Raw genomic sequence first — 13,805 nt, forward strand, 5'->3', positions numbered from 1 at the left:
TATAACGTCAACCGTGCTCATCTCTTAGATACTTCTGATCCAACTGTATTTTTCGATACATCCATGAAGGAAGAGATTTGTGGAATTCCGGATCATATTCGCCCACAAGTGGTCCCAAATATTTTCTATAACAAATACCATCAAGTCGACTGCGCCAAAATGTTCTACACTGACGGATCAATTCTCGACGGGTCCACAGGCTTCGGTATCTTCAACGAAAATCTTGCTGCCTCATTCAAACTCAATGATCCTGCTTCAATTTACGTCGCAGAATTAGCTGCCATTCAGTATACTCTCGGGATCATTGACACCCTGCCCTCAGACCATTACTTCATCGTTTCGGATAGTCTCAGCTCCATTGAGGCCATCCGTGCGGCGAAGCCTGGAAAGCACTCACCGTATTTCCTGGGGAAAATACGGGAATATCTGAGTGCTTTATCTGAAAAATCTTACCAGATTACCTTGGTTTGGGTCCCGTCACATTGTTCTATTGCGGGCAATGAGAAGGCGGACTCTTTAGCCAAGGTGGGCGCATTAGAAGGCGACACTTACGAAAGACCAATTTGCTTCAACGAATTTTTCAGTATCTCTCGTCAGAGGACGCTCGATAGTTGGCAAACCTCATGGAGCAATGGGCATCTGGGACGGTGGCTACATTCCATTATCCCGAAGGTATCAACGAATGCTTGGTTTAAGGGGTTGGATGTGAACCGGGACTTTATTCGTACGATGTCAAGGATCATGTCCAACCATTACTCGTTTGACGCGCATCTCCGTCGTATAGGGCTTGCTGAAAATAATCATTGTGTTTGTGAGAATGGCTATCACGACATCGAGCATGTTGTTTGGCTGTGCGCAGAGTACTGTGTTGCCAGGTCCCAACTAATAGATTCCCTTCGGGCCCGAGGTAGATCACCCTATGTGCCAGTCCGGGACGTCCTGGCAAGCCGTGACCACCCCTATATTTTTCTTATCTATATCTTTTTGAAAACCATTGATGTCCAAGTTTAATACATTTTACCCTCTCTCATTCACAGTAGAATCTCACCAACCTATCCCTGTATCTACAATATGGCATTGCTTCACGAGTCTTCGGTGCACACTCTTCTTGATAACCGTCTATCCAGAACATCATGACATACCGCACATGCAGATGATATAGAGTGCCAATAATTATCCGAAATATCGACCCTCCCCTCGCCCCTGCGATTACAGGCTGGAAACTACAACACTACAACAAAGTGTGCATATCCGCCACAATGATCAATCAGCAAACGACGATGTCAATTACACAATATGTATCCCACTTCCTACCTTTGTCCTTTACTTACATAAGAGGGGAGCAAGCCGCCCCTAAATACGGCTTTCCCTTCCCCCACTAACATGTGACATGTAATATAAAAAAAAATGAATTATCGGCCTCGTTAAGCTACAGCATTTGGGCCTAAATAAACGTATTTTAAGATAAAAAAAAAAAAATACCCCAAATGACGGAAACAATTTACGGTGTGGCGTGTTTATTGTCGAATCACAATATGTCAAATTGTGAAAAAACTATAGTACAAATAATACATTTATTGTTCTCGTTTGTGCGGTTCTAAACAGTTTTCTTGCCTGAAAGACGGCTTTGTTTAGACGAAATATACCAGCTCTGTACTGTGTGAAGGTCACGCGGGTGACCGATAAAAGAAAAGAAGGTTCAATTCACCTACCAGCTCGTAAGGAACCAACTGGTGAAGTGTTTAGCTTTTTACTTTTCTTATCGATTTTTTTTATAGTTTTTGATTTTTTTTATTTTGATTTAAGTTTAATAGTGCGGTCGAGCGTGTTGCTCCCGCAACAAAATGGATCAAGGAGAAGGATCCCTCTCCAAAGATGAACCTATGGAAGAAGTGGATCAACTATCTGATTTGGAGATAGATGATGTTATGGACGATCCACTTCCCCCACTTTCCCCCAATGTCTCACAGCCCCCCCCCCCCGAGTCAAGGTTTACCAGGATGGATCTGCTGGTCCTTGGGTGGTATACTTTCGGCCCAACTATAAACCGTTAAACAGCATAACTGTTGCACGGGAGCTGACAAAACGTTACTCGGCCGAAATCGAGATTAAAAAGGTTCAGTCAGATAAACTGCGCGTAGTCGCTACTAACTTGAAACAGGTCAATGGTATCGTTAGCAATAGCCTCTTTACGCTGGAGTATCGCGTCCCTTCTCGAGATGTGGAGATCGACGGTGTGGTAAGTGATGCGGGTATAACTGTCGATGATCTGATGAATGATGGGGTTGGCCACTTTAAGGACCCCAACCTTCAATCAGTTAAGATTTTGGAATACTATCCATCAGACTCGTTTCGCGTAACCTTCACCGAATCTGCACTCCCGAGCTAAATTGAGGTGGGAGGAGCTCGTCTACATGTGCGTCTGTTTGTACCGCTGGTCATGAATTGTTCCAATTGCAAGCAGCTAGGTCACACGGCCACATACTGTAGCAACAAGCAACGGTGCGGTAAATGTGGGGAACGCCATGCGTATGATACTTGCAGTAGGTCCGCTGAAAAGTGTGTTTACTGTGGGGAGAATCCGCATGCACTTTTGACATGCCCAACGTACAAACTTCGCGCGGATCAACTGAAGCGATCCGCCAAAGATCGCTCCAGACGCTCTTACGCAGAAATGCTTAAAAGAGCTGTTCCACTTGTCTCCGAAAACCCATTCGTTTTCTTGCCAACTGACGATAACGCCTCTAACGACCCTTGCGAGGGGCATTCTTTGGCTCTGCTTGGAAACTCTAGGAAAAGACCTAATCAAAACTCACCTGAACTTCCTCGTAAGGGTCCTAGGTTGTCCCAAACAAGGGTACAAAATAAAAATAATTCATCAACTGGAAGTGCTGGTACAAATCCGAAGATAATACCTCATGGTTTTGGGAAATTGAGATACAACCAGGAGCACTCCCCGGGGCGCGAAAAATACCAAGTGCTCCCATTTTACAGCCAGAAACTCAACCTAAAACGGGATTCCTTAAATTTTCTGACATTATGGACTTAGGGCCATGATGGGATATCGAAAATTCTCCAACGTGATTGATCACCTTCCCTCGCCCCGCCTGCTTCTTGGAGACTTTAACTCCCACGATACGGGGTGGGGCTGTCTGTACGACGATAATCGATCTTCGACAATTCAAGACCTTTGTGACAACTTCAATATGACAATTCAAAACACAGGGGAAATGACATACGGATTTCTAGACCACCTGCGCAAGCAAGTGCACTGGACATATTATTATGCTCGACATAACTACGGTTAGATTGCAAGTGGAAGGTAATATCTGATCCCCATGGTAGTGACCACCTACCAATTGTAATTGCAATCACCACTGGTTCAAGACCATTGGCACTAATCAATGTTCCCTATGACCTCACACGAAACATTGATTGGAAGAACTACGCTGCTGAGATATCCAAAACTATCGATTCGACACAGGTACTTCCCCCGGAGGAAGAGTATAAGTTTTTGTCCAACTCCATTCTCGATACCGCGATTCAAACTCAAACGAAGCGAGTACCCGACGTACACCCAAAAACGTTCTCCCAACCCGTGGTGGGACAAAGAGTACTCAGACGTGTACGCGGAGAAAGCTGCCGAGTATAAAGCCTTCCGGAACGACGGGTTAGTTGCTAGTTATCGAGTGTACGCGATATTAGAAAAGCGATTGAAAAATTTAATGAAAACTAAGAAACGCAGTTACTGGCGCCGGTTTGTCGACGGGTTAACAAGAGAAACATCGATGAGCACTCTTTGGGGCAGGGCCAGACGTATGCCAAACCGAAACAGTAATAACGAGAGCGTGGAATATTCAAACCGTTGGATATTCGATTTCGCTAAGAAGGTTTGTCCAGATTCCGCCCCGGCACAGAAAATTTACCGCGCCGCGTCCCCTCACAATACCGCGAACGAAACACCGTTTACGATGGTGGAGTTCTCACTTGCTCTCTTATCATGTAACAATAAAGCACCGGGGCCAGAACAGAATCAAATTCAACTTGTTGAAGAATCTGCTGAACTCTGCCAAAAGACGCTTGTTGAATTTATTTAATAGGTTTCTTGAGGGTACCATTGTCCCACATGACTGGAGACAGGTGAGGGTCATCGCCATCCAAAAACCAGGAAAACCAGCCTCCGACCACAACTCGTATCGTCCGATTGCAATGCTGTCCTGTATCCGGAAATTATTTGAAAAAATGATCTTGTTTCGTCTCGACAATTGGGTCGAAACAAATGGCTTACTGTCAGATACACAATTTGGCTTCCGCAAAGGCAAAGGGACGAACGATTGCCTTGCCTTGCTCTCAACAGAAATTCAAATGGCATATGCTAACAAAGAGCAGATGGCATCAGTATTCTTGGATATTAAGGGGGCTTTCGATTCAGTTTTTATCAACATTCTTTATGAGAAGTTGCACCAGCATGGTCTTTCACCAATTTTAAATAACTTTTTGCCAAACCTGTTGTCTGAAAAACAAATGCATTTCTCGAATGGCGATTTATCGACATCACGATTTAGCTACATGGGCCTTCCCCAGGGCTCATGTCTAAGCCTTCTTCTCTACAATTTTTATGTGAATGACATTGACGAATGTCTTCACGCAGAAAGATGTATTGTAGATATAACAATATTCTGGTTCAAATTCAATAATTATTATTATTGTCTCAGGGCTAATAATATTCATTAATTGATTCAATTCATAATATTGTTATTTCTACAATAAATTCTGGTTTTGACGTTTCTAGATTTTATTCACATTATCGGTTGAATCAACAATAAAATTGTTGGAACGATCGACCCTGTGTTATTGATTGAATTATGTGAACACGATTAGTTCAACAATATGCTGTTGTTGAAGCAACGATTAATATAGTAAGCAATTACTATTAAAATGTTTGTTTCTTTTCGATTAAAATAAAACAATTTTTTTAAGGGTTTAATTTTTATTTATAATAAAACCTTCCCAGAGCTTACAGCTTACAGAATCAGTTGCCATACAATTTTCAACATTTCAGGGTTGCTCTGTAAGTTAAAAAGAAAATGTTGTTGTTAATATAGTAAAATTATTTTAATATTTACACTTACCCAGAGAGCATCATTTACGTCAGTACAATTGTAACACTAGCACCGCAACTGCCCTTTGTGTTGGGACTGCGTCAGGCCCGTAGCCAGGAGTTTATTTCGGGAGGGGCTTAAAAATTATTGTATAAAGCTTTTTTATTTCGATTATACAGGTTTTAACCTTATGGTTATTCGCCTCTTTTTGGGTTAGAAAATTTCTTTAGAAAAATTTCTAACCCTACATGTGCGGGATTGATGAACGAACCGTGATGAGCTGCGTAAAAGGTAATCAATTTACCAACTACGCTTTACCCGCCCCTGCATAAAGCTTTTAGTTCTAATTACTTCATATTGTCACTAGAAACTAAACGAATTTTTGAAAAGTTCTTAATGAAAACAAAGCCAAATCTAAGACAATCCATGTTCTTTGTCACAAGAAAGGCTATAGTACATCAACGAATTATTGATGTTTAATTTGATTTTTATTATTTATTTTTATTTACAAGTTACAATTTACTCTCGTTGCAACAATGGATATTCTAGAGTTCTCAGTATTTATGCGCTAACCGAATATGACAATCCTTGACGGTGCTGGAAAACGCAAGGTGTTCTAAGCTACACGTTTAAAAGGTGTAGATGACGCTAAATCGAAATGAGTAGAAAAATATCCATAAAATGTTCGATCGAAGAGAATGTCGAAATTTGCACAAAATCTTCTGATTTAGCAAACGAATTGTAGATGGTTCAACTTCTATTTTCTTGGTCTGGCGTCCTGTAACTATTACCAGTTCTAATGCATCATGCTAACATAATTTTTTGGCATACCCCAGTTAGGAAGGAGGATCTTTGGTGATCAATAGGATCAAAATATATGGGCCATTCCACGTCTGATTTACACTCAAAATTTGAATTTTTCTTGCATTCATTAGTTAAAGTAATTGACACGTATTTTTTATTTTGGCTGAATATGATTTTTTTTCAAGTTATTAGTTTTTGAACTTTTGAAGTTTATAACATTGAACATTTTTCAATCACTTATAACTTATATGGAAAAAAATATTAAATAAAAATGTTGTGTACTCAATGAGCTTACTGAAAAAAATAGCAATTTCTTTTTGTTATATAACTTATGAAATTTGCAATTGTTTGAAACAAATTGAATTTTTTAAAGTTGGACCAAATTTTTACTTATTATTTTCTTTAAATATTAAAAATCATGTTAAAATAATTGTGCAAAAATTTGGGAGTGGATATCAAAATACTTTGCGAGATATTACAATTATAAACTTAAAACAAGGCAATTTCACACCAAACGCCTAGTGATAGGCCTATTGTTTCTGAAATTTGTACACAATCTTCTCGATATAATTATAAATTATTTGAAAAAGCTAAAAAGATTTTTTTGGCTCCACCCTGAAAAAAAATTTGTTACTAATATTTGCATAATACATAAATTATTTAACAAAAACAAATATTACAAAAAAAAAATCCGCCGAGATCTTCCGAAAACGCAGCTTTTATTATTTAATGCTTTTTTCCAGAAATCTAATAGTTTCTCAGTTATGAGGGAATGAAAAATGTCCAATTCTATTAAATTTATAAAACTTTAAAAAATCACTATATTATTAAAAGTCGATATTTGTATGTATGTGATTTATGGACTCCCAAACGGCTTAACCAATTGCCGTAAAAATTTATGCATAGTAGGAATTTGTTATGGAGCGTGTTTGTGTGCTATTGGTGGGGATTATCTGCCTACAAGAAGGCGCTTCGGATCAAATTATGGTTTCCTCCTATTTCGTTGAAAGTCGCATCAACGTGCGATGGGTATTAGCTAGTACTTTATAAAGTTCAAAAACTCATAACTTGAAAAAAAAAAGTCAAATTCAGCCAAAGTAAAAAAATCGTGTCTATAATTTTCAGCTAAAGAGTGCAAAAAAATTGAAGGGAACTAAAATTATAGTTGTAAATCGTGGAATGACTCGCATTCTGCAAATTTAAGACTTTTTTGGGGGTATTCTCATGTTAAAAGCAAATATTTTCTAAAGTCCCCCGAAATCAAAATTATTTTGATTACATAACTATATTAAGAAGATTATGTGAAAAATTCAGTGGAACTCGAAGTGTTACGAGACATTTCAGTTATAACAGGCCTTTCGCTGGGCGTTTAGTGTAAAATTGCCATGTTTTATGTTTATAATTGTAATATCTCGCAAAGAATTCCACTGCCAAATTTTTACACAATCTTTTTAACACGATTTTAATACTTAAAGAAAATAATAAATAAAAAATTTGGTCCAGCCTTAAAAAAATTCAATTTGTTTCAAGTAATTGCAAATTTCATAAGTTATATAACAAAAAAATTGTGATTTTTTTTTGGTAAGCTTATTTGAAAACGCAACTTTTTTATTTAATATTTTTTTCCATATATCGAGTCGTTTCCGAGTTATCAGTGATTGAAAAATGTTCAATTTTATAGACTTCAAAAGTTCAAAAGTTGCAAAAACTTGAAAAAAATATAATATTTAGCCAAACCAAAAAATACGTGTCAATTATTTTTAGCTAAAGAATGTAAGAAAACAGTTTGGAAGATGCTTGACGTTTATATTAAGCGCACATTGCTCTAATCTATTACAGAAATTCAATTTGCGTATGATTTAACTAACTTTCTTTATTCAGGTCAATATCTAGCATAAAATGAGTTTTGTTAGATACCATTACTAGCGATAAATGTTAATTTTCGGACAGTTTTTGTACTCAGTTTTCTATGAAACTTCTAATTTTTTATTATACAATTCGTTTACTTGAGTCGGTTCAATGCATTAGCTAAATGAAGCCTTGAGTCTTTAATATATTTCCACGATGTAAACAATGAAAATGATAAAACGCTAATGGTTGTCCAACAGATCTCGTGCGATTGACCTGTTTACTGATTGAGAAATATTTTTCATAACCAACAGCGTCTTGGTGGTCGTTCATATCTATCTTGTACACTTCCGTATTATTATCGTGGTCACTGCCATGGACATGGCAGTTCGCGAATATCTGATTTCATTTTTGTTTTGTCCCCTTACGGGCCACCAGTGTCGACTTCCTCAATGATGATGCTGACTGTTAATTTTGAGATACTAGACGCAGTTTTTGCCGTCAATACTATATGAACAGCAGCCACAAATTTGGCAATTGTTTGTTTTTCAGGTAATCACATTGGAGACTATGGATGTGCAAAGATGTAACGTGTATGATGATATTATCGCATTGCGTTTTGTGCGTGCAGGGTCAGCTAGGACGAAATCCTAGCTGACCCTACCCGTCTAATTCCTAGATGTGTCCTTTATAATAAATTACATTTTTTCCAAATGTGACAGGAATCTTTTAATGGCCACGGTTCAAAGAAGTTAAGTTTGTTTATTGGGGCTTTAACCTCCTGGTCGTTCGCCCGCGGTTCAAGTAAGAGGTATCAGATCTTGTAGCCGAACATTGATTTTCTCATCAACCATATATATGAGAATCAACCACGTGTTACAAGTTGCAAAATGACTGGTTTCGCCTAGGCTAATTTGTTGAGTAACATAAGTACTGAATGCCTGACAAGGTAGAACTCGTTAAAGGCGATGTTCGTAAGCATAACCTCTATTTTCACCTTCAGCAAATATTTCCCATCATGAAATTAGGTTATGCAAAAATTCCAGAAGTCAATAGCCTCCACGTTTGGCTGGAGCACCACTTCTTGCTTCTACGATTCAATCATCCGACGGATCACCCCAGCAAGAATTAAAGTAACAGTTTCTTTTGTTCTTCCGACGAGTCACACAATATGAAAGGAAGTGTGTTATCAGACTCGGCATACTGAGTAGATATCGTGACCGATGTCTTCGGTGGCTCGAAATAGCAATCTTCCTCACCATTCTCCCATTAATTTGTTGAAACCAAACAAGATACAATTTTTTTACGAGTTACCGAAAAACATGTTGCTTCTTAAATTTATTTTTGAAAAGTTTCGGGGGGGGGCTTTAGCCCCCTAGTCCCCCCTCTGGCTACGTGCCTGGACTGCGTTGTCAAGTTGCTGAAATAGAAATTTTACATTTAGTAAAGGAATTGTGATGTTTTTGCTTTACTTTTCTTACTTACATGTATGCAGAAGAAAAATACGTTCCGTGCATAGAATACACGCAAAAAATACACAATACACGTTGATTTGGTACTACATAAATCCAACATAAAATCAAATTTGGTTGAAGTAAAAATAATATTGTTAGTTCAACAATAAAACAATGTATACTTAAAAATCGATAAGTTTTGAATCAATAATAGAGAGACGATTTAAATCAAAAATCCATTTTGTTGGATTAAGCATTTGAAATTTCGCTGCGTGTTGTCAACGATGTTCTCTACCGTGCATCTCATTCACGCAACATGAGCGACCTCTGCAATAACATAGCAAAGATTGTACCCCCCATACCTATTTGACTCCATTCTAATCTACATACGACAAACACGGGGAGTTTTTGAAATATAAGGTCACGTTCAAGCAATGTAAGCCGAGGAGCTGAAAAGAATTGGGAAACCTAATGGCTTAGGAAAGGGAAACCGAAATCTGAATCACAGAGAACAGACATCCATGATCGAACAAAAATATTTAAAAAACGTGTGTAAACATTTGAATTAATATACGATAAACACCAGCGCCGCCAAACCAACTTATCCCAACCATCCGTCAAATCCATTCCGGAACCGGCTCGAAATCCTGAATGGATTCAGTATGGAATCTTGCTCAAAGAATACAACCGATTCTGACTGTATCGGTGCATGCATTTGAGCTGGAATTCCTGCTGGAAGTCCGAACCGGTTCCGGACTAGTTTGACTGGGTAGAGGAGTAACCGCTGTCAATTCTGTCGAACTCAGCCACAAAAAAACATGACGACAGTAGCGCACCTGGTTTGGATATCCCAACTACCTTCGAAACTGTTAGAGATTTTACACAAGTTGAATGCTGAAGATGGACGTCTGTTCTCTGTGTCTGAATGATTCAAAGATCGAGGAATGGCACAAACGGGTATTCGATAGAAAAACAATGATGTACAAAAATCACAATTCTTGAGCGTTTTTTTTTTTTTCAAAAAGACATCTGCAATGAATTACTCTCTTTGTTTACTTTCTCTTCTGTTAATAATTCGGTCACTTTAACACTTATCCCTCAGCTCTTAGCATAGTATGCTACTTAAAACCACCGTCTTTCGATCTGTACTGTAAAATAAGTGAAAAGTGTCATAGTGGCGCCGTAAAAATCGAAAGAGAAAGTGAACAAAGAGAGTAACTCATTGCAGATATGTCTTTTTGAAAAAACGCTCAAGAATTAGCCTTCGAACGAAGCTTTGATACAGTCGTGTTGGGAAAGCAGACAATGAAAGGTTCGCTGTCAGGTACTCTGTATATATACTCCGGCAATTTAAAACACCATGGCATTAGTTTGCTTAAAACTTCTCGGTACAAATATTGTGTATTTAAATTATAAGTCGATTTTTTTGTTATTGGTTTAAAAAATTGTAATAAAAAAAAACCTTTGTTACTAATTTATATTATTTCTTTACTCCATTATTGTGTAAAATTACATCGACATCCATTGGATGTGTGATTTTCTCATTCTAATTACCTAATATAATTTAAATGCTAAAATAATTTTCGGAAATAGTAGCTCGAATCTGAAGAGACTTACGTTTAACATGTCACATTGCATCAATTTCCTTTCAGTGCCTAAAAGCACAATTATGGGTGGTCCAAATTAATATCCTACAACTGAGATTAAAGAACGCACCTTCCTAATATATAAAGTTTCAAGTACTGGTAAAAGTTTTCAACAACACCGTATAGTTGTTCATTTCTGCAACTTCGGGATGCGCATTTTGAAAGAAAAACACAAACCACAGTGTTTCACGGCAAAATCGCGTGTTACTTGCATCCTATGCAACAGCGCTGACCACGTTTTCTGTGTTATTGTGTCGAACCAGGTGGATATCTACGATGAGGAATAGAAATACAATATGTACACAGGATAGGTAGTCCATGTGCTTTTGCACGAACCACGCGAGAGCGCGCGGGAAAAGTCAGTCAGCAACTAGGCTCAGTAGTAGTTCTCAGTCGGCCACGTGTGCTCGTGTTTTGACAATGCTCCCAGAGGCTAACGGGAAATAGAACTTGGAAAGCTAGCTCTGTTGTGATGAAAAATACGTTGTTAAAAAATTCATCATTTGAAACCTATTTCTGAACAATTGACAATCAGGTTTATTTGAAACAACAGACCCGTACGAATGGACTAAGAAAAGAGTTGAAAGTGCTTTGTCTCGTGTAACTATTTTCGTGCAGAAACTTTTCAGAAGTGTTGCAACGTTTGCAAGGGAAAGTGATTTTCGATGAAAGTTGTTTGTTAGTATACGCCCGAATCGTCCAATGCTAGTGTGCTCCAGGATAGAGCAAAATCAAAAATCCTTTCCGACCAAAAGGGGGCAAAGAAAGTGCGAAAAATAGTGCCTTGCGTGGGTGTTGCTTCTTTCCAATACTGGCGCGAATTTTACAAAGCATGAAACGGCACTGCCCAATTGAATAAAGGCGTGCGATGTTGAACTCCAATTGCATTTGAGCTCAAGTTTGAAAGGATGGTGCATGTTTGAACCCTTCATGTAACCTTCTGACAGCATTTAAGGTAATCGTGTGCAGATTCTGAAATCGAATACACCATCAGTTTTTTTTGTGAATGAGACTAGTTTTAAAGTACGCGAAAGGGAAATTGCCTTTCGGAGGGGATTGGTTGTGATGGAATTGACTTTTCGAAGTCAAGGCTGGCAGGAATTGTGCTAATGTTTTGTTTTAATTTAATTTCTACGAACACACGTGAATGATCGCCATTACATTGAGTGACTCGGTAGAATAGGTTTCATGGATAATCAATGAAATTGTTTCGCAAACGTTTATCTTCCCGTCGGTGTAGAAGCAGTTATTGAATGTTTCCCATCGCTTGAAGCGAAGGGAGTTTAAACGAGCTATCTTCTAATTACTTTGTTAATACATTTGCAAATGTATTAATTGAAGAAATCGACTTTTGTTAGACTAATCTTTGGATAAGAATTTGTTAAATTAGTTATTGAATTTGCGTTTCGAATTTGCTGTTAATTCTGATTTTTCATTAGATGTTTATGTGATAGATATTTTAACACGATTGTACACATAATTCACATTTGCTTTTTGAGCATACATGCAACTTCAACACTTTCAACCGATTTATTGAAGTGAGTATTATTACTGCTCCGAAATACATAACAAAACATAGGACACATACAGCACATAGGTAGCGGACATGGAATATCACACTGTCTTTCGGAAATACACAACAATGTTCATCAATGTAGCAAATTTAAAAAAATAATGATCAAATATTCGATTATATTGCTAGATATTTCATGTAACTTCCAGCAATTTACACGAAAGCATATTGTCGTCAGTTGCTCTTTCCATATACAAAACCATAACAAAATTGAAAACTATTTATATATCTATTAGTGCCTACCAAAGTTTATTTCACAACAAATGCATAATATAAGAATGGATAATTTTTTCAAGTGAGGTTTTTCTTTGTGTTTAGTCAGACTTCCGATTTACACTAGGTGACCTGAAAAGTTAAATAATATTATTTTTAGCACCGGAGGAAGCGATATGATAGCGTAGCTCCGTCATTTTCAACCTAGTTGTATGATTGTTAATTCATAGCGAAATCCACCCTCTTTTTTGGAATAATTATCTTAACGTATACATTTATTGTAAAATGTTGTGACAAATGTTAGTCAAATCATGAAAAATGTATAAGTTTCAGATAGTTTCAAACAAATTTCATTAATCAGTGCAACAAAATAAATGTGTCGAAACCTATGTTTTCCTCCTTTTTACAACTTTAGACCTACCTGATATATTGGTGACCAAGGTACCGGAGGTTTTTTTTAACAATAAATCAAGATTTTGAGGCGGTGTCGCACTTGGAGGTTTATAACAGACTATTATCCTTCTCCGGGCAAAACCAACCTAGAGACCGATGCAGTATCTCAGCCAAAAATTGATCCACTGAGCTCCTGCTTTGTCACTGTAAGACGCGACTGAAAACAGGAGTTCTAAAGTCAAGGTGTTTCTCCGTGCTGAGGACTGAATGGGTGCCAGTCGCGTAAGGAGTGTCGTGGTCTTACCCTTGCTGTATTTAGTGAATCTCTGACACAGTGGACGTTTGTTTCTTTGTAACTCGTGGGATTCGAATGATGGTCATGTCCCTAATACCGATTTTGGGGTTCGCTATAACCTATAAGCCAACGTGTTTGGTATCTTCTAGTTACTGAACCATAAGTGCTGATGATGAAATATGTACTACTGTGATTGAGTATGGTTAGAGTAGCACATATCAGCATAAACATAGCAACTAAATATAATCCTTGTGCAGGAAGGAAAAGCATTGCCATAAAAGAAACTTGTATGTTGAGAAAGTACCGAAGGTACTTAATCTCGCCTTCATAGCTATGAACAAAAATGGCTTGACAAAGCAACGTGAAATGCCTCGTGCATGCATACTTGCGAATAGTGTTATTGACGCGTCTTACATCTGACCTCACACGCCAATGATATTTGTGCTGTTATAGCCATATAACTGTTGATAACATGAA

The 13,805-nt window shown here is 37.9% G+C and overlaps 1 protein-coding gene across 8 annotated transcripts in view; it reads left to right on the top strand.

Moving 5' to 3' along the window:
- The first annotated feature begins 11,250 nt into the window (after nucleotides 1-11,250).
- Nucleotides 11,251-13,805, top strand: part of LOC131679118 (uncharacterized) — an 80,971-nt gene continuing 78,416 nt past the window's right edge. For all 8 annotated transcript variants that reach the window (XM_058959692.1, XM_058959690.1, XM_058959696.1 and 5 more), the window contains exon 1: nucleotides 11,251-11,809. The gene's annotated coding sequence lies outside the window, so the exon portion shown is untranslated. The remainder of the gene's footprint in view (nucleotides 11,810-13,805) is intronic.

The sequence above is a fragment of the Topomyia yanbarensis genome, chromosome 2, assembly GCF_030247195.1.
Source record: "Topomyia yanbarensis strain Yona2022 chromosome 2, ASM3024719v1, whole genome shotgun sequence".
Taxonomy (NCBI): Eukaryota; Metazoa; Arthropoda; class Insecta; order Diptera; family Culicidae; genus Topomyia; species Topomyia yanbarensis.